General features: G+C 48.0%; 1 protein-coding gene across 31 annotated transcripts in view; it reads left to right on the forward strand.

Moving 5' to 3' along the window:
* Positions 1-25,932, forward strand: part of LOC121592004 (protein alan shepard) — a 204,518-nt gene that overhangs the window by 89,352 nt on the left and 89,234 nt on the right. Inside the window, exons 1-2 of one of the 31 annotated variants that reach the window (XM_041913189.1) lie at positions 592-742; positions 4,790-5,378. The exons of 26 other annotated variants lie outside the window; for them this stretch is intronic. The gene's annotated coding sequence lies outside the window, so the exon portion shown is untranslated. Of the gene's footprint in view, positions 1-591; positions 743-3,852; positions 3,868-4,789; positions 5,379-25,932 lie in introns of those variants that run through there. 4 more of the 31 variants (XM_041913187.1, XM_041913188.1, XM_041913190.1 and 1 more) reach the window with 4 other exon arrangements.

Raw genomic sequence — 25,932 nt, forward strand, 5'->3', positions numbered from 1 at the left:
GGGCAGCAGCCATCGCCGCCATCTAACGCCCATTTTCGCTCTCCCCATTTTGGTTCCGGCATGGCGGCATCGCTCGAGCGCAATGGAGAGCGTGCGGCGCTCGCGCGCGAGCATGGCGGCTTATCTCACGCATCGGAGTTGTGTGGTGGCGGCGCGGTGTGTCATTTCCCGCTAGCCGCGGTCTGCGGGGAAGGTATCAAAACCACCCCCAAACCTTCATGCGCGAGAGGGTTGTAGCACTCAGAGAAAGAGCGAAAATATCCGATCAGATGTTGTGTACCGCTGCCGCGTGAGTGACCGAGCGCAGACGAACGATAAGGCATGTGGATGAGAGAGAAAGCGAGAGGGAGTGAGTGGTGCCACAACATCACAACCACCAGCTGCTGCTGCGATGACACCCCGTTGAAGGGATGAAAAGTTTGGGGTGGAGCACGAACCAGAGGGTTTTTCTGCTCCAGTTGGGATAAAATGGTCGTGAGTGGTGGGGGTTGTTCTGAGTGGTGAGAGAACACAGAGAGCGAGAGAGCGACTACGGGTGTGTGTGTGTATGTTTGTGTGAGCTACCAATAGAGGGTTGAAGATGGGTCCCAGCACACGTCCACACTTGCCCTTGGTACAGTCCGACGTGAACGTTCGCCAAAAACGCATCGACGACCGAAGACGACGTTTGTGGTTCTTCTGCACCAAGTCTGTGGTTCTACTCGCCTAAACCCTCCTCCCCCGCTCTCGGTCGGTATTCACGGTGTATGTGTGTGTCTGTGTATCTCTTTAGCATTCCAAAATCGCGACAAAAACGCACACTTGCAACGGTGCTACACCGGCCGCTCCTTTTATCCAGCCGCGACCTTCTTCTCCCCGAAAAGGTGCAAATCGCTAAAGACACACGGGTACGGTACGTCTCTCGGTTCCTTGTGCAAGTGCAAGTGTCTTCCTCTTCCACCCCCCCCCCCACCCCCCCTCGCATAGGGCTGTGTTCGCGCAATAGTGGTCCGCAGTTGACACATCGACAGTTTCCGTGTGACTAGAACGACGACTAGTGGAGCTGTCGGGCCTGTTTTTCTTTTTTTGCAAAAACGGTCGACGTGGACGTGCAGCAAATGTGAAGTAGCAAATAACAAGAAGTCTCTTGCGCCTCAATGGTGTGATGCATCTGTGCTGTGCATGTGTGTGTATTGGAAGGTTTTTGGGAAACTGGAAGAGCAGAAGGTCTTGAAATTGTTTTCAAGGTCCAACCCGTTAGGAGTGGGCTAGAGAGTGAGAGAAAGAGGAATGGTGCTTCGCCCATAAAATACTGGTGCCTGGTTTCCCCATTCCCTTCCAGCACGGATCATTCTCGCTCGTACCTTCCTTCGAATCCCGCAGCTTAATTGTGCCGGAAGTGAATCGAAAGAACCGGAAGTGAATCGAAAGAAACTCTTACCAACACACATACACACGCACGCATTCAGTTCCTTTCCCCGCTGTGTGTGCAAGAGCCCCCAAATGCAACGGGGCCTTTATTTTCTACTTCGTCATCTTCTCTTTGCCTAGAGTTGTGCGGCGTACGTGTGTGTGTGTGTGTGTATGTTTTTGTGTGTCCGAGACGCCGCTACAATGAACCGGTCATTACACATTCCACAGTGTGTTGTGCGCACTGCAGTGGTGGGGCCACAAGAAGGCGAGGGGTGCACGATTCAGGCGGGTGTATGCGTGTGCTCTTGTCTGTGTTGGAGATCTTTCGCGTGGTAGTTGTGCCGCTGATTGTGTGCCGTCTGCATTAGAGAGTGTTTGGTGGATGACGACAGCACCGTGGACGCACTGTGTGTGTGTGTGTGTGTGTGTGTGTGCACACGCTATAAACCACAATGGAAGAGAGTGTGTGACGCCCTCCCCCCGTTCCGGGGTGCGTGAGGCAGAGAGCCAACAAGCACCGATTGTTGTCGGTGTGTGTCGTGTGCTGTGCTCTGGTGTATGTGTTTTTGGTGGAAGAGTTCGAGAGAAAGAGACAGAATGAAGAGAGAACTACAACCTCCCCAATCCCCTCGTATGATGGTCAAAGGGATGCAATGAAAGTGTTGGGTGTGTTGCTGTGTGGAGCAGAGGCCGGTGGATAGAAGACGATTTGCAATCACAAATCCCACTGAACCGACACAAACCGGTTCATGCGGTTTTTCGTGCATGTGTGTGTGTTTGTATTGTAAGGCAGAGGCAGGTCTTTGGGCAAAGACGAGCGAAAGACGGTGCTGCAAAAGTACAGATAATTCGCAAGCAATCAAAAAAGCGGAGAATATAAATCCACAAGAGTGTAATGGTTGACATGCTGATCTAGGCCTCTTGGCCTGCCGTACGCTTTCTGGACTGCCGATTGCTGATATATTGCAATGCAGTGCGAAGACGTCGTAGTTGTTGTTGTTGTTGCTCGTTAGTCATCGCTACGTGACGTGACACTTGACTAACTGGAATGCAAAACAACTACCACTGCGCGTTGCGTGAGAGACATATCCCATCCATTCAATTCGAATAGAATCCGATGCTAGAGAGAGAGAAAGAGGCACAGAGGAAGAAAGAGATAACAGTAATTTCGGAGAGAAGCTGCAAGACATGGGTCATCTTTCGTTTCATCCACCGCTTGGATAGTGGAAGTTGGATCTGATGATCCGTTCCGTTCTCGTTTGGAATAAGCTCCAACGAACTCAGGAACTCATCTTTGGGCTGAGTGCCACTTCAGCCTGATGTGCAATTCGACCGTCACTCACTATTGTTTCTGAGCTCTCCTCTATCCGGTCATGAAATTGGCCCAACCTGTGTGGTTTTGGAATATAAACAGTTCTTTGCAAAACATTTAATGTTGACTCTGCTCATCGCTCATATTGTTTGGATTTTAGTATCTCCAAAGTTTTGATCATACATATTTTGAAACCCAAATATATTCAAATTGTTTCTCCTACTCTAGCCTGAACTTCCCAAAAGTATGTCTAGACTGTTTTTGAATTTCAAATGGACAAATCGGTTTTATGTACCCCTTCCATCTACCTTCAGCAATTTCCCCCAGCAGTCGAATTTGCCATCGGACGATGAACTCCCTCGGAAGGAATCACTTCCGGTTTCCCCTGCTCACCTCCAGCACACTCACGGCTCTTCCCATCCCCAGTACAGTGTCTCGTACGGATGCGCCTGCGTGCACTGGTGTGTGTGTTTGTGTGTGTGTGTGTGTGTGCTCTTTCGCCTGTATTTTTACTCACACACACACACTTTGCTCATCATCGTCGGTGAGGAGTGCTCGGCGAAAGGACAACCACCCGCCACCACTGCCTTGGGAAATGCATCCTTGTGGCTCTCTGCAATTGCAACCAATGCCTCCGTTGCGTCAGTGCATTCTCAACAACCTGCTCGTGTGTGTGTGTGGCTGCCGGCGCCCTGTCTGTGTGCGTCTGTGCACCGGAAGTTGGCAAAGACCCCTCCCAACCCTCCGTTTCAAGTTCTCGGGAAGGGATGGTGCGCTCTCTTTCTCTCTCTCGCACCGGTTTGTGTGACGCACGCAGAGCTTCCACTTTTTCCATACTTTCCCATCGCAACCGTCGCTTTTCGCCTCTACAACCCCGCGCCTACTGTTCGCTCGTGCTCCCGAATCTCCCGTAGCAACACAGACGAAAAAAAGACACCCCCCCCCCCCCCGCTCTTCTCCACAACGAATGCACACGAACACACGCTCCATGCACACAGATGCCGTGCGCCACACCGGGCCGTGGCAAAGTAGGCTCATGCTCAGTTAGTCGGGGCCAGTCTTGCAGTGGACGTCTTGCCGGTCGGCGAAAGTAGTGCCAGCGGTTAGTGTGCGCGTGTTTGAAGCAGTCGAACCGAACCACCACTATTTGTGCGGATTGTGCAGTAAGGGGTGGGGCGTTTTTTTTTTTCTATTTCGCTATAGCTTTTGCGTTCTCCCGTTGCGTGTCCCGGTACACGTCCCGGTTCAAAACGTGGCAAACTAACGCTCGGGGCGACCGGCAACGCTTCGAAGCTGTGCGCTTGGTATTTAGCTGGTTTTTGTTTGCTGGCAGACACGCGTCAGTACACTGCGAAAGCTCTGCCCGGCGTTGTCTAATCGATAAAATGATCATACGCCTGTTAGTTTAATTTTGCTGGTTATGTTTTGCGTCCATGTGGTGGCCAATTTCTTGCCAATACTGAGTGCCTGTGGAGTGTGTAATTGTGTGTGCCGGTGTGTTGTGTGTGCTCCGGTACGTGAACTGCCGGAAGTGCCTCGATTATTTCGTCTATCCAATCCGCCGGAACACATTCCTTTCCTATATCTTTTCGCGTCATCTCTTTGCATTTTTCCCATCTCTCTGTCTCTCTGTCTCGGCTTCTTCAATCCTTCTCCCTTTGGCTAGTGTTTCTAACCCGACGAACGTTCCCTCTGTGTGTGTGTGCGAAGGATGGAAATAAATGTACCATTGTGTTCGTTTTATGCTTTTGCCGGAGTGCATAGTCGTTGTGTGTACGTAGCCTTAGTCTCTTTGTGCCGGTTTCGTGAAGCAGACGACTGAAGAAAAAAAAGTGCATCCACGTTCGTAGAAACAGTGAACCCACCCAGCCACCCTATTCCCATCCTCACACGTGTTTCACGTGGGACGCCACGCGGTAGAGTGTAACGCAAGCTGTGATAAAAGGAGCAATTAGTGCGATTTTCCTAACCAGATATAAATAGAAACGTTTGATGCATTTTGATACTAACTTAGCCCGCCACCTCTTTTGAACACCCACCCCTCTTGACCTCTTTGTCTGTTTTTACCACCTCACCCTTTTCTAGCAGCAAAAAATTTGGTAAAGCAAAAGCTCCACCGGAAGTTAGTGTGTATTTGTGAGTGTGTTTGTGCGCCGTTTCGTGTGTGAAGCAAAGCCCCTTCTCCCTCGGAATCACACTTCCGTTTGCCGGTTACCGTGTACACGTTTTGCAGTGTATCCACCTCCGTCTGTGTGTGTGTGTGTGTGTGTGTATTTGTGTGCAGTTATTGAAAGTGGTATTGGTGAGCGAGCGAGCAAGCGCAAGCATATATGTGTGGGAAATAGAAAATCCACCGAGCCAACATCCATTCCTTCGCTCGATGCAACATTGTTAGAAGAAGCAGCGGTTGTTAAGCAGAACGAAGTGTGAACGAAGAGAGAAAGAAAGAGAGAGAGCAGCATAGAGAAAAGCAGCGTTCCCGAAGCTTTCTCTGCTAGTGGTTTAGTGCGTTTCAGTGTGTGTGTTTGTGTGTTTTTGCTGCAGCTCCAACAAGATAGTACAGGGCCATTTGCAGGTCGCAAAAAAGCCGGTCCCTGAGCTATACCCCGCCGGTGTGTGTCCGAGCTCCACGTGCCGTGTGTCAGACAACGCCGGAAAGATACTTCTGTTAAGAGTAAGCATCGTTGTGGGATTTTGGGGAGCTATTTGAGGGTTTAAATGCATAAAATTAAGTTTGTATCGAGCATAGGATATTTTCAGAATTGTTCTAGAATACATGACTCTGAAGTACACACAACGGTAACTCTCTGGGCGACACCCGTTCCGATCGAATGAGAATTTTTCCGAGCATTTGGGTTGTAGACTTTCCGATCCGCCCAATTCCAGCATCGATTTAAAGATATTCAATGCTTCAAATAGATCGTTTGTGCGAAAAAGGTATGAAGAATCTAAAAGAGACTCTATAGACTCAAACAAGAATCGAAATCCAAACGAAATAAGAATGATAGTCATTGGACCGCAAAAGACGCACGCTGCACGTTTTCTCAAGATGATCACAGCCCACTCATTGGCCGAGGCAATAATCAACATTGGATCGTTTAAAACGCTTCCCTCTTCCCTGTACCGTGGAGGCAGATGTACCGGCACGCGGTCTCCGCTACCCCAGGGTTTCGCAGTGTGCGAGTCAGTCAAGCACATCCGGCATTGACGGTGTGTGTGTGTGTGTGTGTGTGTGTGAGGAACTCCAAGATGCAAGAGCCACTCCGGAACTGTTCCTCTCGTCCGTCCGCGTGGCATAATTAAGAGTAGAAGAACGTGCAACACATTTCAGAAGCTTCGTCTTCCCCCGTTGGACTTTCGAGGTCTGGGTGCTGCAAAGCTTTTGGGAACGGATAGCAGGTGCAGGAGAGTGCGAGAGGGCCCTCGGTAGGTGCAATTAAAAGTGTCCGTCAGCCGTGGAGTTTGAGGTTGTACGTCGCGCAACGTCTGGTAGATAAATCTGGACATTTCGGTGTGGAAGTGCGCTTCTTAGAATGGCTGTGTACTTACTCCGACGATGGATATCTAGCGGGAGAGTTCGTTGCTCTCTCTCTCTTTCTCTTCCCTCTGTTTCTATGCTCTGCGTTTTAATTAAAAGCGCACCACAAACGTACCAGCCACGCATCTCACGTCGTCACGCACCGACGACTGAGCGTGTTAGTGTGTGCGTTATTCTATTGATTGCTTGCAAAAGTGACCACGCGTCTAATCGTCATTTCCTCCCCAAGACGCTCCGTGGGTTCGGTTGAGCGTAGCGGCGGACATAACGGAATCTTGAGTCGACAGTTGACATACCTCGGTAACGGTGTCCAGAAAGAAGCAACACTTCGCTCGTCGTGCGGTCAGGCGAATGTTAGTTTGCATATGCCGCGAACGGTTGTGGAAATAGAGAAACGAGTTGGCTGGCCCGAAGATCTGGTCGGCTGGCCAGAGCGGAATTTGATGTACAACCCCGTACAGCGTGTACACCTCAGCCTTACCAGTGCATTCGAAACCAGTGCATCCATAATTGATAGCATTGAACTTCGGGACGCTTACGAGCTGCTCCTTTGCCTGGGCTTAGGTATGGTAATGCATTATGTTTATGTATACTATTGGCGCAGCCTGAGGGAGTTGCTACAAGAAGCGGCACATCCTCTAGCCCGAAATTTGTATCTGAGAGCTTATCTTTTATGTGATTTAATTGCTACAACACATTGCTGGCGGGTACTGCCAAATGTACCGAGGCCCTAAACGGGGCCTTCATACGCCCGGCCGCTGATTGTTCATCGAAGGGCGCTCTGCACTGCACGAATTGCTGTGCGACATCGTGCTCCTTTCATAAATATTTAATTAATTTCCACATTAATCTCTTATTCGTTTGCTGCCGAAGCGCGAAGCACATTTTTCTGGTTTAGTGGTACGCGGGTCCAAGGGTGGGTCCAAGCCGCGACATGCCTGGGTAGCCTGGGTTCGGGAACCGGGAGTGGTGGTGCATTTATAATGAATTGGTGCAAATTAATGTGTTCCGGTTTGGCGTAAAAAAGCGTAAACGATCGTGTCGTGTGAAAATGCGTGCATAAAATGTATGCTGCGCTTATTTTGCAGTTTTTCGTTTGTTATTTGAGCAGTCCTCTCCAGTTTTAAACACTTTTTTGTGAACCTCATCAACGTCATTTTGGTTCTTGGGCCATTAATTTTCGTCTCATTTCTGTCGTTGGTCAAACTTATGTGTGTATGGAAGTTCGGGAATTGTGGGTTCTTCCGCGATCAGCGAGTCCCTTCGCATCGATCCAGTCCGCATCAATAAATACTCCCGGGTGTATAATCAACTGCTATTTATTCATCGGAATTAAATTACATCCGCCTATTCGTTTGCGGGCGGTTGAGTTTGATGTTTCCCGCACGGGAAATGGCAGATCCCCGAGATGATGAGTGCCGACGACATGAAGCTGTGTGTCTCTCTCGGACATTGGGATGAGGACGTCCGTCGCGCACATTGTGGGGCTGTGGTGCGCGTGTGTGTAGTAATGAATTTTACAGATGCGACCGTACGCCCGAGCAAAGCAAGGGGAGCCAGCGAATTGGGAAAGGAAATGGAATAATCTCTCTATTTTGTGACGTGGAAAGAATGGTACGAAATGAGCTTCCGATAGGGGGAATAAAGTGTCATGCGAGATTTTGGTGAATTCCAAGAAGGGCTTTGAAATAGACCCACAATCGTAACATTTGCGTCCTGATAGCAATCGCGCACCCCCTAAGTCTCTGTGGACGGACAATTCTGATAAGAAGATGTTTGTAGACATCTCCCAAAAAACGGCAGCTTAGCAGTACCGAGCTGTCACTTTAGGCCAAAAACCCCTAAGCTTACTTGTCCACTGTGAGGTAGAATTCTGGATGGAGTAAGAATACAAACTGGCAAATTCTTTCCATCAGGAAATGTCCATCTAATAGGACGCAATATAAACCTCAAATGACCTTGGCAGGCTTGGTGGGAGCACACAAGCTACACCTTCAACACACTTGCCCACCACCAACACACGCTCATCTTCTCAAGAACTCACATGGGGAATTCATGTCCCTGGTGTGTCGCTTCTTGCAGCTGCCCGTGTCCTCCACCTCTGCTAACCACACTAACAAGAGTGCCAAATAATCGCAATCGTCTTAAGATTTACCAGTCATGGTCCGTGGGGAGCTTTTGTGGTCTGGTCGGTTAGTGTAAGTGTGTGTGTGTGCGTGTCTGTGTGTGCCCTGTCTGTCTGTTTCGGTTGGGTGGAGTCCCATCAAACATCCTATTCGGTCGTTCGGAGGGGGGATTTTTTGCAAGCAACGGTTTTTGGCACAAGTTGTGTGGCTGCGAAACGAAACTGTCGGTTGCCGCAAGAGTGGGAGAAACTTAACCCACGTGGAAGAGAAGAAGAAGAAGAAAAGAACGTATAACGTCATTTTGTAATGAAGGAAAATCCCAACCTCCTCCCCCAGTGTCCGCGCGTGAAGCGTTCGCTTCATGATCGGCTTTTCTTTGCAGCAGGTTCGTTTTCCGTCCGGCTTCTCTTCCCACAAAGGGTGGGAAGTGGCACTCCCCACTCCCACCCCTCCCTACCGAGAGAACACAAAACGATGAAAAACGGTCCCCGGGGTGATTAGAGCCGGGTTTGGAAGTAACAGCCGCACCCGAGACAGGCGGCACACACAAAAAAGTGGATAGAAAACCTTGAAAAAGACGAATTCTGGAGTTTTTTTTTTTTTTTTTGATGATGTGGTTTGGTTTTGGGGCACACACTTCCTGCCTGCCTGCTTTGGTGATGGTGGTTCTATGATCTATTTTTTTCGATCCAAGCATTCATTTGTTCCTCTGCTAGACCTTCTCGCTGCGACGGGGAAGATTAATCTTCTTTCGTCGTTGCTATTGTCGTTTGGTTCGTTGGAGGGGTTTCTGGAGAATCGGCTCCAACGGAAGCTCCCGGAGGGCAAGCGTTCTTGCACACACAGACCCGCTCAACATCTCACACCACCACGTTACACCCTTCGGCTCCAAGATGTCACCTTCTACCGGGACGCACACAGATACATCGGCGGTTAAAACCCTGGGCAAAAGGGGGAGACAGATCAGTGAAACGTGAATACATTCCTTACGGATATTAAACCGTCTCCTCTCTCGTGCAACCCACACACACACACACATGTGCGCACAAATATCCAACCAAGCTGCCGTACAGATTGTTAATGATCTTAGCACATGATGTCTCCGCGGTGACCCTGCCGCCACTCCACTGATGCAACCTCCAACTAAGTCGATCTGCCCGGACACTCTTCATCGGGTTCGGTTCGGCTGTTCCATTCGATTGTGGTCTAGAATCCGGTTCGTTCCAGTCACCGGCGACCGGCAAGATATTTCGATGAATCGTTTCAGCTATTTTTTCCTCCTGCCTCTGGAGAAGATTCCGGACGACATTTGAGAAGCGCGCCCCGGAGAATCGAAAAGCTGGTGGGCGGGAATCGTAAAACCTTAGACATTGAGCATCGGGAAGTGCGGGAAAAAGGGCAGCACACACGCGGGCAGCATTACAGGGATAAGATGTCGGTCGCGCAAATGATTTTTCCGTCTCGGCTGCGGTTTTTTTTATTCCTCTTCTTTCGGTGGGCACTGCGACGATTGACGTTTGCGTGATTGCGGCGGCGGAGGCTCTGTCATGCGTCGCGTTTGGTCGTCGCGGTCACGCGAGAAGGTTTTGCGGTAAAGCAGCCAGTTTCGAGTGTTGTGTGTGTGTGTGTGTGTGAGTGTGTGAACGGCAGTAGTGCGATAAAATCTACAGCCCCGCAAGTAGTACGATTAGATAAGAGATGCAATCGCGAAGAAGCAATCAAAGTGGCCTATCGCATGAATGGGCGAGTCACAGCCTATAACTCTTGGGAATTGGTTTTGTCGAATCTGTAACGTATATCATATCAGCAAAAAATGGCTAAATATCCCATTGTTAGCGTGCAGTGAAATGGCCAATTCCAATGATAATATCTTCAATTAGCATAGGTAATGGGACATTATCGGAACTCATCTCCACTGCCTTCCAGGAATCTTGGGTGTGGCTGCAGCAGTGTCTTTCTCCCTCACCTGCCACAATCAGATGAATCTTTAGATAACTTCGAAGTTCCGAGATATCTTTGGAGCAAAAACAAAAGAGATTTTAAGTATTTCTCAGATACAAATCATGTACCGTAGCTAATGTACCGTTCCGTACTCCAATTCTCTTCCCAATTCCCTCCAAAGATGTGTCAAGTTCGGCCGACTATAAACCTGATTGTTATAAACTGCACAATTTCCCTGCGAAAGACATTTCTCGCTCAAATCTCTGCGTTGGCCATTTTGATTATTACAGGGCAGCGATTAAATCACAGCCAGCAGCAGCAAACGAGCGTGCTTAAATTGTGTGCCTTCCATTAGCGCGAAAGCTCTCACTAACCTAACGTTCGCTGCAACTAATACCAATTGGCTATTCTGCTGTTCGATCACTTTATGGCTTCGCACTTCGTTAGGACCGAGCACCGTGTCTATGTGTGTGCACGGGTGAGGGCAGTTCAATTGATGGCTGTTGTACCGTCTCTTCCCTCAGTTGTTTCCTTCGCTTCCCTCCCTAGTGAGTTGGCGATGGTGGTGCTGCTGCTGTGACCATAAATCACGAACTCAACCAACCTCTGTATGTGTGTCTGTGTCCACTTTCCGGTTCTATGCGGTCGTGAGCCAGCGCCAGTCAATTCTACACATCTAACGGATGTGTAGAAATTCCGGACTTCTTCACCCGAGCGTGGAGCGAAGCCGGAGGAACCGAAGCGCACGAAAGACCTTCTGCCACGTAATTGGTTTTGCGTGTACTCCGAATTCGACAGTTTAATAGCCCGCCCTGGAAGAGCGGGAGAAATCTCCTGGGAGCGTACGGTCAGTGCAGTTCCCGGGCCAGGTTGAAGAAAGCAGTCAGCAGTGTGTCCAGGCGTTACAGTTGTGCCAGTGCCGGTGGTAGTAATGCACCGATTAGAAGGCACCAGCTGTGGAAGAGGAATGTGACCAATGCACGGAAATGCACGTTTGTGTAAGGCCGCATGTGTATGCAAACCGGGTAGAACCGTCCGTGATTTGCTGCCGTGTGTTGACTTTCATCGATGAAGGGATTTTGATGTTTATTGATTACATTCATCTTTGCTGCTCAAATCAAGATCAGCAGACCCATTCCAGGAAGGGAGTGTTCATTTGAAGTGTGTTTCATTTCATCGTGAATGCTGGGGTGTGATGTAAAAGCTAAACATATCGATTTAAAAGCATGTTGTATTAGTTCTAAGAATGTCAGCATCTCTGTTCATCGAGCAAAGTTTCACTTTGCCGTCAACTTCTAACCTACCATTAACCTGGAGACGAATGTCTGCCACTGCTTTCTAGTTTTTAATTGACCACTTCATCCTGCAACCGGAAACAACCGTCCAACGTTCGTCCATCGTCCAATGGATTGATCCCATTAAGTTGCTGTTGAGTTTCCTTCCCACAAGAAAAAAAAATCTAGATGTGAACCCACCTCAAGTCCTACGGCTCATTGACCTTTGTCTCCAGCACAATCCCCAACTGTGGATTGTGGGGCCACAAACGCTGCTGCTCGATCGTAAATTGCAGGTATCGAAATTGGTTTCGTTCCCCCCTCCTCTCGGGGGCGTCTCCGCTAAGGAGTAGATGTGCAATAGCGCACGGGGGGCACCACTTTGCACATTAATTTAAGGCATTTCCGCAAACGGCGACCTGCAGAGAAGACTGCAGCGTTGGACGTCTTCGAAGTGGAGCAAACCTTTCGCTTAATTTTTTGCCTCCTTTTCCCCCCATCAAATCCGTTAATTACTAGCCTGTCTCGTTTGCCCGGGGCTTGTGGCGATGGGTTAGAAAGGTTCCTGAGAACTAGCCGTAAATTCAACCGTTGCACCGATTGCACTTTTTCCACACAGTGACGACCCGCCTCTACCATGGACCCTGTGATGGAGCGTGCTAGAGTTTTTATTGTTTTACTTTTATTGTGATCAGTTTTCACTGGCTCGCGAACGTTCGACGTTTTCGCTCGCGTGAAATATGGCCTCAAACCTGAACGCCCCCCCCCCCCCCCCGCTCTCGCTCGAAAGTAATGCAGCCACGGTTCAGTGAGTTCCTGTGGCCACATTTCTTTTTCATCCAAACTTGCCTCCGCCCCCGGCCAGTGGCGCAGTAGTGCAACGGTGGTGCAGTTGGGAGAAAATTAACGGCCATGACGTTTTTCGTGCACCAGACGGTCAAAGTCGAGGGCGCGAAGAAGCTAGAAAGAAAGCAGGGCGTAACGATTGAGGGCGGTCCGGCCGGGCCTGTGCTGGTGGTGGTCGATGGAAAATTTCCACATTCGGAAGGGTTTGGAAAAGTGAAGCACGAAAGATCGAAGGCCCCCCTTGTACGGGTAATTGATCCCCGGCGTGAAGTGCAGGATGATGCAGTGGAAGCGTCTCGAGACAAATAGATTGCACAGTGTTTCACATAGTAATTACTAGGAGTTCTCCGTCTCTCTCATCTTCTATCCACTCGTTTCGTTTCGTGAAAGCAGCCGATAACAACAATGCGATGCAGTGAATGTTTATGATCTGACAATGATAGTAATGGTAGAATTTAAAGAACCACACAATTACGATTACAGCATGGTTGGAGTCTGCTGTGGGCAGCTAATTGGATTTTTTGGATTGCAGGGCAGAGCATCTGTTGTGTGTTTGCTATTGAATTCATTATTTGGGATGCAATTTATTGCAGCTCTTAATCTTAAGATCAAACTGGAAAGCTGGAACTAATAAATGCACCTTTTTGGAGATTTTGGAGGACTTTGAAATTAGATTTTTCATTATTCAGTCATGCCTGGGTGGCTCATATATTCATGAGAATCTTGGCATTTTAAATCCTCCATTTAAAGGTGGCTAATCCTTCGAAAGCCTCGAAACATAATTCCTCGTCTTCATTCTTCCCTGAGTAAGACAACATCTGGACATCTAGAACTCAGCAGTAGCAACAACTGCAACATCTGGACCATCTGCGCCCGTTGATGTCTCTTGCGTTCTATCAAAGCTCTTCCCAAAAAAAGGATGGAGAAACACATTATTAAGATTCAATCACAAGATTTCAGTATGCTCAGATGTGCAAATGGTTCACCGAACCCGAGAAGCGAGTTAAAAGCATATGCAGGACCCCCATACTTCGAATGCCCATTAGCCAGCCCTCGTTCCGCGGGCCTGTCAGATTGTGTCTCTCCAAGCTTCTTCCAGCCTGCGGGATTGTGGGGGAACGGATGCCATGCCATGAATGTCATCATCGTCGTCGTTCGTCAGCGACACATTTTAACATTCATAAGGCTTCCCACTCTTGCCGGCTTTTTGCGCGAGCGACACTTTTGTTCTCCGTTGCCGCTTTTCGCATATCGAAAGCTGCATTAAAATCGTTTGATTTGGTTCCATTTGCAAATAAAAAAAAACGTTCTCTTCTTGCACGTTGACATTTGGCGTACATCAATGGCGGTATGTTTGGAGGATGTATGGAGTTAAAAGGTGTATTCGGTTGTCGGTTGACGTTCCCGCTCTTTAAGAAGCTTCCGGCTGTATGTGTGATGCTGTCAGATGGCTTTAACTCACCGATAGCTTCTTTGTGCACACTGACAGACTGAGCACACAACCATGCGTCTGTGTGTATGTGTGGCTCAGCAGCACTTTTTGACACCTGTCATTGTGAGCTCCAAAGTTATCGTGGAGATGGGAACATTGCTATTTCGCGAACATGTTATAAAATTTAAAGCTATACCCATTCAAACACAAACAAACACATCAGAGTTGCGGACATGCGAAATCTCACCCCGGGAATGGAAAATTTTCGGCTTGCCGTTTGCACAAAGCGAAAAGCGAAAAGCATCCCGCGAAGGTATTTCGAGAAATATTTCAACTACAGTCGACCACCGTCGCTTCATCCCTGCGCTCTAGCGCACCATTTCTCGCTGTCAGTATGGCGCGTGACATTTATGATGATTTCAAATTCATGCTACTCGGTACACCCCCCTCTCCCAAACCACCACCGGTGCTCTAGAAGTGAAACATGGAGTAACGAACAGAGCGATGATTCATGGGGTATCGCGTTTTTTTTTTGTTTGTTAAGCATAACGCAAAGGGCACAGATGGCAGTATCATCAGCATTAGGCCGCACTTCGTTTGGGGGCAAGGTGGAGCTTGCCTTACTAAACAAACCATCCCCAAAAAGTAAGAGAAGAACGAAATCAAAACCGAAACAGTGGCCTCATATTGCAGATGTTGATTTTAGTCGCATCTTTTTCGAGCGGCAGCATCTCTCATCTCTGGGTTTTTGTTTTATTGTGCAGGCATGCAAAAAAGAAAGCGAAGAAGAAGAAGTAGATTTGATACGTGGCCGAATCGTGACGTACAATCGAAAACCGCACCACATACGAGCGCACACACCAGGGAGCAGGAGGCAGCAGCAGTGGCATTGAAGAGTTAACGAAGCGTGACCTTTTTTTATTTCGTATGTTTGGCTTCTTTCGGGCTATTTCGGGCCCTAGTACCATGGTGCGCTTATCTGCGTTTCGCACTTTTTGCTCTCCAGATTTGTCGCGTTCGTGTGTGTGTGTGTGTGTATGTGCGTTTTTTTTCGCATCTTGAATGTACGATCTCCGTATGATCCGCGGCTGTGCTGTGTTCGTACTGTCATCGTCGCGGGAACAGTTGGATGCTGAGGGCGCGTGTCAACGTGCAAGATACGCGGACGATATTCGTGCTTTCCCATCTGGAATGGGGTCACAAAACTCGTGCCTCTTCCTGGCTGGTGCGACTATCATCCAATCCATCTAATGTGATTCCAGCGTGGAGTCATTGGGGCTACACATGCACGCTCTGGCTGTGTGTCTGTGTGTCATCAAATATAACATTATGTTTTGATTACATTTTCCACGTTGCTGCTGCTACTGCCTGTCTCGGCAGATGAATACCTTTTTTCCCTTTTGCTGAAGTTTTCCATTTGCTAACCAACGCACCAAAATATTGATTGCCTCTTTCTGCTCTTCTCTGTCTATTTTTAGGTAAGTTCTTCTCAATCCAATCAACTGGCGTTTCACCAATATCCCGTAGGACAAACAAAAAAACCGACATTCACTGTTTCGACTCAACGCCAAGGGTGCAGGGTCGTCCCCACAAACTGAAGCGGCAGAAGAAGTAGTTCCAGCAACCCACAAGCAGTGAAGTTATTCTTCTCTAATGAAGCTTAGCGTGTGCTAAGCCAATGGGGGGGAGGGCGAGAGCATGCGATTTATGATTCTTTTGGGTGGGGTTTTTTTTTTCTCGGAGGTTAATCCAGTAATCCCGGGCAGCATTCATAATGCACTAAGACTTGAGCGACCCCTCCACGTTGGGCCTTGGGACACGCATAGCATAAATGTCTTAATTTTTTTTTATTTTCTTGTACGAATGTTATTCGCCAGCTTTGGAACGAAACGAATGCTAGACTCCCGAAACACTTCGGTGAGAGCGTTCTGAACCTTGGGAGCAGTGGGAGAGCACAAATTCACCTTCCGCAAGGGATAAAAAAGCACTTACCAAGGCATGAATCTTCTACCGGTAACCAACCGTGTACCTTAAGTAGCTTATTTTTCCACCACTTCTCGCTCCACGAAGATGGCCGCCCGGCAGGCTGCAAGAAAAGTTTGGTGGCATCAAAACGAAGCCACCAGACCCGGTTCACCGTCACTCGATGTGCGCTGACCGTAGCGAAAAAAGCGAAGAGGCAAACACGCTTAAGAGGGATGGGTTGACAAGTCTCACCTTTGCTGCGGGAAATTGTCCATTGCGCTTGGCTTTCAAAAAGGGTTCTTCGGGGCGTTTGCTTCTCTTTGCCAGCTGCTCCTTAGACCAGCCACCTGTGCTCTACTGCTGCTCTCTTTTGACGCTTGGCGCTAGCACACATCAAAAACCACTTCCTTCCTGTGAGTGATTCCCGAGACATTACGATTGTAGCGTTGCGGATGGAAGCCGTTTTTGTGTGTCTGTGTGTGCTTTTGCTGCCCACATTTATAGCTGTCATCTTTTGACACATCGCAAACGCTTGAGCCTTGAGCGTTCTTGATTTGTTAGCACGGAATGGTTCATGCTTGATGGTCGTAGCAGCACGGAAATGATTATGTGCGAAGAATGGCTTGCTTTAGCTGTGTGTTTTGTGGCCATCGTTGCGTTGCTGTTAGCTGGTGTTTTTTTTTAAAGACTTTATGCAAGCTTCATGGACCCAGACATGATTCCTGAAAGCGGAATGATTTAAAGCGCTATGTTTACTCTAGCGAAAGGTCACGTAAGTCTCGGCAAAGTGCCTGATACTTGGTTTGGGAGTGCGTAAAAATTCATGTACCGTCCCCAAGGGTGACAAAAGTCTGACGTTCGTGGGAAGAAGCAAAAAATGAGCACCGCAAATCGTCAGTAAAACATTATGTATCTAGATTAATTATCTCTATCTGTCTGGGGCCGGTGGCATCTGTTTGGTGAGTTCTTCTGTTTTTTTTCCGTCTTTCCTTGCGACGCTCCAGCCTTTAATGATGCTCTCCATGCCGCGCGGTGATGACTGATGTTATCCAGAAAACTCCTAAAAAAGGAGCTCCATCCCTAGCAAGGTGGAGGATGCTCGTATCGGTTCCATTTGCACTGCTGCCACTGCTCTGCTGTGTCAAAAAAAGTAAGAACTCTTAAGACTCCCAACGTAACAATGTATGTGTGTGATGTAATCAAGTAAAAAAGTAATGTCTCAAAAAAGAGGAAAAAATAGCCCCTCCCCGCAAATGACGATCGTAGGCGGAGAACGTGAAATCGTCTCCGAAATGATGGTGCGTTGTTGTCCCCGTCGTCGATCTGTCATGCTTACCGCGCAAAGTTCTTTCCATAATTCGCCATCTGTCATGTTTTATGGGTGTCGTCTTGCAAGCCTACACACACAACCACACACCTCGTCGTCCCGGTGGCCATTGTGTCCTAAAGCATCAGCACCAACCACCCCGGCGTCCAATGACAGGAAAATTGCGTACAAACGGACGAACAGCAGAGGATGACGTCTTCCCCAACCGTGGAAGAGCCTTCGCTGATGGTTGCCATTTTTCAGGCGAAAATTAAGAAAAAAAGCACCCCCAACATGACAGACGATCCGAGCACGTGTTTGTTTGAGTGACGATAGGTTGGGGTGTAACGGTGTAAGGGAGGAAGAGTTTTTAATGAGTCATTTTTCAACGCACAAAACTTCGTACGCGCGACGACGATTTCGTGACTTGAAAGGACAACGTACAACCAATAGAGGGAGCGATTGTTTTTTACAGGAGTAGTTCTTTAAGATTCGACCCAAGTTGCAGTTGACTTACAGTCCATATGGGAAGAACAAGAAGCAAAACAAAATTTTTGAAAAGCTCCTCCAGTACAGTTTTCACACGCCAAAACTATCCGGAGGATGCGTACCATCCGGAAGCGCACGATATAATCCACTTCACTCAAGGTTTTCCACCGCATCTTCCAGCGTTCCATAATTCAGTTAGTGCTTGGTGGGCACAACTTGTCTGCACAAATGCTCTGCCTGTGCTCTTGCTGCTGGTGTGCTGGTTTCAATTTAAGTGTCAGATTTAGCTGCAAATTGTGTTCTATTCATTTGCCAAATTGCTTTAAACGCTTGCCATGTAATATTCTCCCGCAAGTAGAAGCAAGTTGTCGGGGGAGCTTTTCCTCCGTGCATAAATTTGAAGGCAAACGTGGGGTTGGCAAAACCTACCGACTGGTGACACGGGAGTGGCGGGGCGTGTTATGGTGCAATAAGTTTATCTCTTTACTTGTCTTTCCGTCGGTCCTGGTGTCTGTGGCAAGTGTCGGCAGCATTCATTTAAATGACAATTCTTCGTTAGTGGGAAAAACTGTGCCATTCTTGGGCGGTGGATGCTTAGCCAGGGAAGAATTAGACAAGGAATAAGATGATCTGGCTGAAGCAGAGGTGCTGGAGGTACTGGAGATGAAGAAGAAGTCGTTTAATTGGTCCACTTTAGCTGTAGGATATTCAAGTATTACGTTTGTTGGATGAAATTTTAAACAATTCTAGATAAAAATAATCATTTTTACAAGATAAGCTCATGAAAATCCTAATCTTTGTACAGTTTTAAGTACGAAATGCCTAATTCCGTGCATTACAACTTATTCAAAAGGTTGAAGAAAATCCAACTAAGTACAATTTTTTCCATTAATAAAAAGTTGAAGTTCCGGTAATGGTCCGCACCAGCACAATTCGCTGGATTCTTTGGTGGCGGTTAAGATCTTCGTTAAAATGTTCAGCTGTTGCTAGTAGCTGTAGGTAAATAGGTACACTCTTTCAATTACTCCAAATGACGGTCAATTGAAGAGCTGATTGAAAAGGCATCATCATCATCTTCGCCGTATACATAAGTGAATCGAATTGCGCCATCCATAAACTTCTCGCTTGGACGGTAGAATCTCGGCGACAAACGAACCAACCACCGGTACCAACTAATCGAGTGGGAGCCGCACTGTGTTGCCAAGTGCTTTTCCATTTCCGAAAACGGCTCAATCATGTCGCACTACTACAGTAAGAGGAGCGTACGGTATGGTAGCTTTGCAAAGTACTATCGTATGTAGTTAAACGCTTCGCTCGAAACGCAAACACACAATCATGGAATCCGGACGGATACAGCAGCGCGTTCGAGCTCCCGAAACACGCTCATGCCGGCTGGTGTTGGAAAATTTAACTAAATGAAATCACCCTCAAGCTCCGCTCTCCAACTTCCAAAATAGTTGGTGGAAAAGGGCACTCCCTTCATCCCCCTTGGTACACACACTGCAACCACCACGCCACTCAAAACGGAACGTGAAATCTCTTGTAAATGCTCCGATTGTCGTCGAACACCGCGCCAAGGGTGGTGGGTATTGTAAGGAAATGTGCGAGTGGAAACAATTTTCTCTAGCTCGCTTTCCCGAAGCTGGAAACCCCCATTCTCCCTCTATTCGCGCTGTTTTGTTGTGAAGTTATCAAAATCCCAGCCGAAAAGCGGTGCGCCACTGTACGGGGTTGCGCACAGTTCGGGTTTTGCCTAGCGCGCGGAGCGCTCCCTCGCTCACAAAGCTCAGGAATGGGTGTTTCGAGCATGCTGGTTGAATTATTATTCAAATTTAATGAAGCCCTTTTACTTACAGTTTTCCGCGCTCCCGCGTGCGTGCGAATGTGTGTATGTGCTTGCGCAAGTGAGTGAAAAGCAGCCGACGGAGAAGAAGAGCCTGTGCCTTCCCCGTCGAGTTCTCGGTGTGAACATGTTTTGCCAGTAGTGTAAATGTTTTTCCACCGGGGGGTTTGTGGGGGTCGGCGCACGGGGAAAAACCATTGAAATCGTCACCCGATTTCGGGGCACCCATGGTTTTATGACGCCCCTTTCGGTTTTGGTTTTGAAGGGTGACTACCACCTGGCCCTCTAAAGTTGAGTAGTTTGGCTGCTAACCTCGGAGAAATGAAAGTCACCAAACTTTCGCGCCGAGTATGTTGGGGGGAAGTGCGGTGAGATGGCACGTTTGGCGTCACCCGGGTTCGGGATGATGGAGCTCTTTTCGTTGTTCCCACTTGAGATTAGATTTTTGGGGAAGTTTTCCATTTCCAGACTGTAATGAAACTAATGAATTGCTCGAACGTGGCTAACCTTCTTGTCGGGGGAGATGCTTTTTCGGGTGCTTTGAGTGAGAACAATCGCACCGGGTACTTGTTTTAATGGTTCTGCTGGGTTTTTGCTGGGTCTTGTGGGTCGAGTGAGTTCTTGCATGATGTAGGACCACTTCTCCTCAATTACTTGCAAAGTCCAATCAATCAACTATTAGCAGAAGCGGTTTGCGAGAGTGTGGGCGAGTATGTGAACCTGTTTTGCCACAGTTTCTAAAAGGGTAGGTGCTCGAGAAGTTGCAAATGAAAATCGTATGAATGTCAATTAAGGTCGGGGAGAGCACTGTAACCCAATGTTCTTCGACCATTAAATTTTGATGTGTTTCGTGGAATTTAGATGACGCTTTTCTTGATTTTTCATTGGATTGGGTACCAGTTTCAAAACCTGCCAAATAATTTTCAAAGGTTATCATTAATAATTTACCATGATCGACAAAATAGAGAAAAAAAACCATTAATGGCATAATAGAGCTCTGATGTTTTGGTGTTTCAAGAAACTAATATCGTAACAAGAATAACAAAAGAAAAAGAGCAGAGTTTTATCTTAAAGTGGCAAACAAATAATCTAAAATGAATCAAGGGTGTACTTATTTTGCAGGTCACTGTACTTCCGTTACGGTTCGGAAATTACAGTGTGATACATTTCAATGACGGGTAATTGTAACACATTTAAGTTTGAAAAAAAAAACCAATTCAATAGACTACAATTATCAGCTCAGTTTACCAAAATTAAACTGTCCCTTGTTTGATGGTTATTGATTTTAATTCCCTTCATTTAAGGTTCTGATACACAATCGATGACAGATTGCCGAGTGCATTTTGCCACCCAAAACCAACCGATAATACCCACGGTTTGTCAAAAAAAAAAAAACAAACCCTCGGATCGATCAATCACTGTCCCTGGGCTCGTTCCGCTCAAGCCACTCGTGTGCGTTCCACTGGATTTGCATACCACCACCCTGCGCATCCTTGGCACTTTTCCACCAATCCCGTTCATTATCGAAACCGCTCCCCGCCCTCTCTCCCACAAGAACATTCCAACAATCGCGGCCCAGATTCTATCAGTCACGTCCAATTGAATGCGTAATTAATGCCTCACTTAATTCACGTGTAATTGAATCGTAATACTGTTTTACATTTTTCCTCAGCGCCACGCGACGAACGGGTTGAGAAATACGGGTGAGGATTTGGGGGGTTTTTTTTTCGCTCCACCGTGAAAAAGCTTTTCCCTCTGTTAGGCCTCAGGGATATGTGCGTTAGGCCCTAGCGCGGGCTTATGCGTTGATTTATTCAATTATCATCCCATTTTTTCTGCGCTCTCCCAGTACATCTCCCCACGTACGTCGCCCAAATATCGCACCTCGCAGCCTCTGCTGTTCGATGGGTTTTATTTTCACTTTGGTGCAAATTTATAGACATTTATCGATCGATTTGTGCTTGTGTGGTGCAGCTTTTCCGCTGTGGTGGAAGCTTTCGTTGTGTTTTCCCACTCCGCGTGCGTATTTTTATCGGCACCTTTTCTTACACTATTTGATCTTCTATTTTCTGACTTCCGGGCACGCAACGTGCCACACCATGTCGCTCTCTTTCTCTCTCTCTCCTCCCAGGAAGTTACATCCTATCCATTTTTTCCTGCCTTTTCCCTGAAAAGCTGCCAATACGTCTTTCATTTTTCCGCACGCTCTCGATATATATATCGCACGTGGCACTGGGGTTTCGATCGGAAGAAAGTTTTGTACACCATCCAAGGGTGCTTTGGGGCGACGCAATGCAGCAAAGACAGAGACAGAGAGAGAGAGAGGGTGAAAGAAAAAAAAAACAGAGAAGAGCAGTGCGGCGAACCAGCCATAAATTTTCTTCGCTCGTCCCTTATCACGATGAGCAGGAAAAGATTTACTTACAACCGGCCCTGAGCTGAGGCGTCTTGTTTATTTCTTCCTTTTTTTCACCATTCTTTCGCGCTTTGCCCCGTGTCAGAGATAAGGAGAAAGGGGGGGGGGCTTGTTATGTTCGTTTCTTTTGAGTTTTCGATATATTTTCCTGGCCACCGTGGCCGTCGCATCACACCAGCAGCAGCGGCACCGGTGAAATCTGTTTTGACAGGACGGTGCCTATGTTGTTGTTTTTTTTTCCAGGTCGATTGTTAGCTGCTGTCAGTGTTGAGCCTATACCTTCCTGCTCCTTTTCACACCATATCGCGGGGCGTGAAATCGGAATAGATTTCCCGATCTCCCCGGACACGCTCGTCCCCCAGGATTCCCAGGGCCCCGGGGCTCAACCGTTAATGGTGGTGCATTATTCGTGGGCACGTTTTCTGGGTCGAATTATTTATCGCTTTCGGTAATCGAAGGTGTGCCTTGCCGGCTTCTTGCCTGCCACCGGCTAGTCATGATGGCCGTGTGGTGCCGTACGCCGGGGGCGTAACTGATGTACCTGTGTTACTAATGGTGCGGCAAGGATTGCGTGCTGCTTGATGTATGTGGGGTACCTACGGCAAAGTTCCCCTGTGGTTGAGGTCTTTTTTTTTGCTCTCTGTCTCACCTCTCTAACAGTAGTATGAAAGACATAAAACCATCGATTAGATATTGATGTCCATACGCACAAAGAATGGCGAAACACCTCACAGCGCCTTCACGGTGTTGCTTGCAGTGTCTGCAAGAAGTTTAGCTTAAAGCCTTTCACACGCCAAATCCGATCGTACATCATAATTCCCTGTCGTACATGTGTACTTTAAGATTAAATAATTAATCATTGTGGTGTTGTCTCCCCAAGCCCAATCACCACCGGAATGGCACACAAACTGCCGAGCATTGGAGCAAGCAACAAAAAAAAAAAACGAAAGGACCCTCCAGTGCGAACGCCCGAAGCTCCAAAACACCCATTCCAATTACTATCATCAATAATTCCACGTCACTCGGTGCTGTATGTATCGATGGTGTATCGGGGCTCGCACACCGATTCCTTCCAATCAGCCCGGCTTGTTCGAAAGCACCGAACAGAGCAGTTGCTAAATTGATACGCATCGAACCGAAGCATCGGTAGAAAATGGGGTTCATCTACTAATAGCTTTTCGGCGCTACGACTAAAACTAGCACCAGTGCCACACGGAGGAAGGTACGATGGGCTCAGCTGGCACATCGTACATCGACCGGTGGGCGGTAGCGAGATGGGAGGAAAGTTTGAAGAAAACAACCCTCAGGGAGTGTTGCCGGCTGTCTGCGGAGCTTTCTACGCCGAACGCTGCTGCTGCTGCTGTACAGGGAGATGAATCTTTCTCATTATACTCGTCACGGGAAAGGGAATGATTGGAGGTGATGGCTGCTGCTGCTCGGTTTAGCTGTAAACAAGTTATTTAATACCAAACATGTTTTCCAACCCGGAGCTCTTCCCGGTGTGCCATCAGAACACGAAGCCCGCCCGTCTCCGCGTGCCCCGATGCGTTGCGCTTTTCTTGAAGCGTTTGCCAGCAATGCCTCCTACATCTCCGCATGTTTTTGCTCATTCGCTCTTCTTGCGCTTTCCCGTGCTCTTTCCCGCAAACGAGCTGCCAACAATGTCCGGGCAATGTGACTTTAATCGAACCCCACGATGAGCCAACGTCATCAAGAACAACTTCTCGGTAAGGGACCTGATCTTGGAGAAGGCGTTTCCGAGTTTGGGCGATAGATAGACGTTCGCTCGCCGAAAGGGCAACCGACCTCGGTGGGGGAAGGAGAGTGTTGAGCTAACCGTTTTGAAGCCAGAGTTGTCAGAACGGCTGTGGTGCTGGTTTGTTGTAAGCGACAGACACTCTCCCTGGAGGGTAGTGGGCTGCTCTGCTTCCGTTGTTTGCTCTGTAGCGCAACATAACCCACATCAAAGTTAGTTTCTTGGAGCTCTGGGTGTTGGGAGCTACAGAAGCTAGAGGGAAGCCTGGTGAGGATTTGTACCGGCTGGTGTCCAGTTTAGCTGCCAGTAGCATTGCTGTCATTTAAGGGTGAATCTTCTTCGAGGAAAGCCACAGCTGGGCCACCGGTGCCCCAGAAGCGTCCAGTTTAGAGCCTGATGCGATTGTTCGTAGCAACAACTTCGATCGATTAGTCATGAAGAGCCGGGGTGGCTTACGCTATCAAATGGTGATAGCGTGCTTTCGGGGCAAAAGTTTCTTCAGATGATGTTGGGTATAATAAAGGTAGTCACAAGAAGAGACGCTAAGAACCTTTTATGAAGATGTGGGAAGAATTAATTTTGGAAGGTTGTCACACACATAAAGATAATTCTGCTAGGATTCTGGTAACATCTACAACCGTTCTCAGTGGATTAAAAAGCCTTAAATTATGATTGTTACTCAAGAACCTATAAAAAATGAGGCGATCACGAGCCCTTTTCAACGAACTGTCAGTTTTATTTCATCCTCAATGCACTCGTCACCAATCTTCTTATGATGAATTGCATTTTTATTAGTTACACTTAAAACCCAAATCATCAAATCATCTACTACTACTCCTGCTTCAACCTTACCTTATAATTTACAAAAACATTTGCCCGAACGACTGCCCTCCAAATCGCATTTCATCAACTTTAACACAACTGCCCTGCAATTTGTCGCCCCAAAAATCGTCCAAAAACATCTTTCTGCTTTTTTGTGGAGTGCGTGTGATACTTGATATAAAAAAAAGTGTGTGACAGCCATCCCATTGGGCAACTGGCGCGCCTCGCGGTGGTACGCACAGGTTTTTATTAGGGCATCATATTTCAAGCAATTTGCTCCCGCATCGCAGTCGAGAGATTATTGTGTGGCTTCTTCCGCAAGGGACAATAAGTTTAGCGTGGGTAAATAATTCACCTCAAGAGCGGGAAACAAGTGGTGGGATACCCTTACCAACCTGGTCGGGAAGGCGAATCGGGAAGAAGCCTTACCGAAAAGGACACCACACACCCGGAGGAAAGGGAGCGAACCGGGAGAGAGAGAGAGCGAGCAAATGAGGGTGAATGGGAGCGTAAATTGAAGGTAATGGCAAAAGCTGGAACCACATAAAAATGGAAATACGGTAACGGACGGCCCCCTCCCGGTATTTCCAATACCGAGAGTAGCTTCCGCGTCGGCCCAACCTCGGTGGCTTCGGCATTGGAAGGTGGGGGCGTGTTCCTTGGCGGGCTGTTTTCCGCGTGCGACTTCGTATATCTCTTCCTTCACTTCCCTGCTTGCGGTTGCCACTAGTTGTGGTTTACACAGGCGCACACAATCATTACTCAACGTGTGCCGTCCCTTCTGCGGGAGAAGGTGGTTGTCTGGTTTCCATAGCTCTGCCGAAGGTTCTTCCCCTCCTGTGTGGAGTATCAATGTGTGTGCTGTGTAAACGTGGTGTTGGGCGGTGGTGGCGCTAATGGACCGTTCGTTGGTTCGATTAATTTATTTATTCGGACCTGGGCCTGGACCAGAAATAAACTTCACATCCCGGATCGGGCCGGCTTTTTTTTTGCATTGCGATTGCGGTAGAGCGGTGGATGGTTCGATTACGACTTTTCCTGAAGTAGAAATAGCCCTATTGGGAGGGGAGCTGGTTTCCATTCTCTTGTTCAACCCAGCGCAAGGTTCTTGCACTTCCCAGCGTTCCGACCGGAGATGCTCCACACCATTGCAAGATGCTCTTTCATTGACCATATAAATTGTACTTTGTGTCTTCCACTCCTCCCGGCCACTTGTAGTGCGTGCTTTGGACCGCCACCACCGTGGGCCAATTACTCACTTGTGTGTTCCGCCTTTTTTTGCCTGTCTCCTGGAGCTTGAAGATTCTCTGCTTCGCAGTGTCGTTTGGAGGTGGTAAGTGGTATTTTAATAATTTATTATTTGCCTGCCTTTGCCAGTTTGGGATCTAGCGCTGGGAAGATGGGAGAGAACATTCCGTAAGGCTTAATTTGAATGGAACCGGGAGTTGAAGCGGGGCGATTTTCCGGCAAACAG

Source organism: Anopheles merus, chromosome 2L, assembly GCF_017562075.2.
Source record: "Anopheles merus strain MAF chromosome 2L, AmerM5.1, whole genome shotgun sequence".
NCBI lineage: Eukaryota > Metazoa > Arthropoda > Insecta > Diptera > Culicidae > Anopheles > Anopheles merus.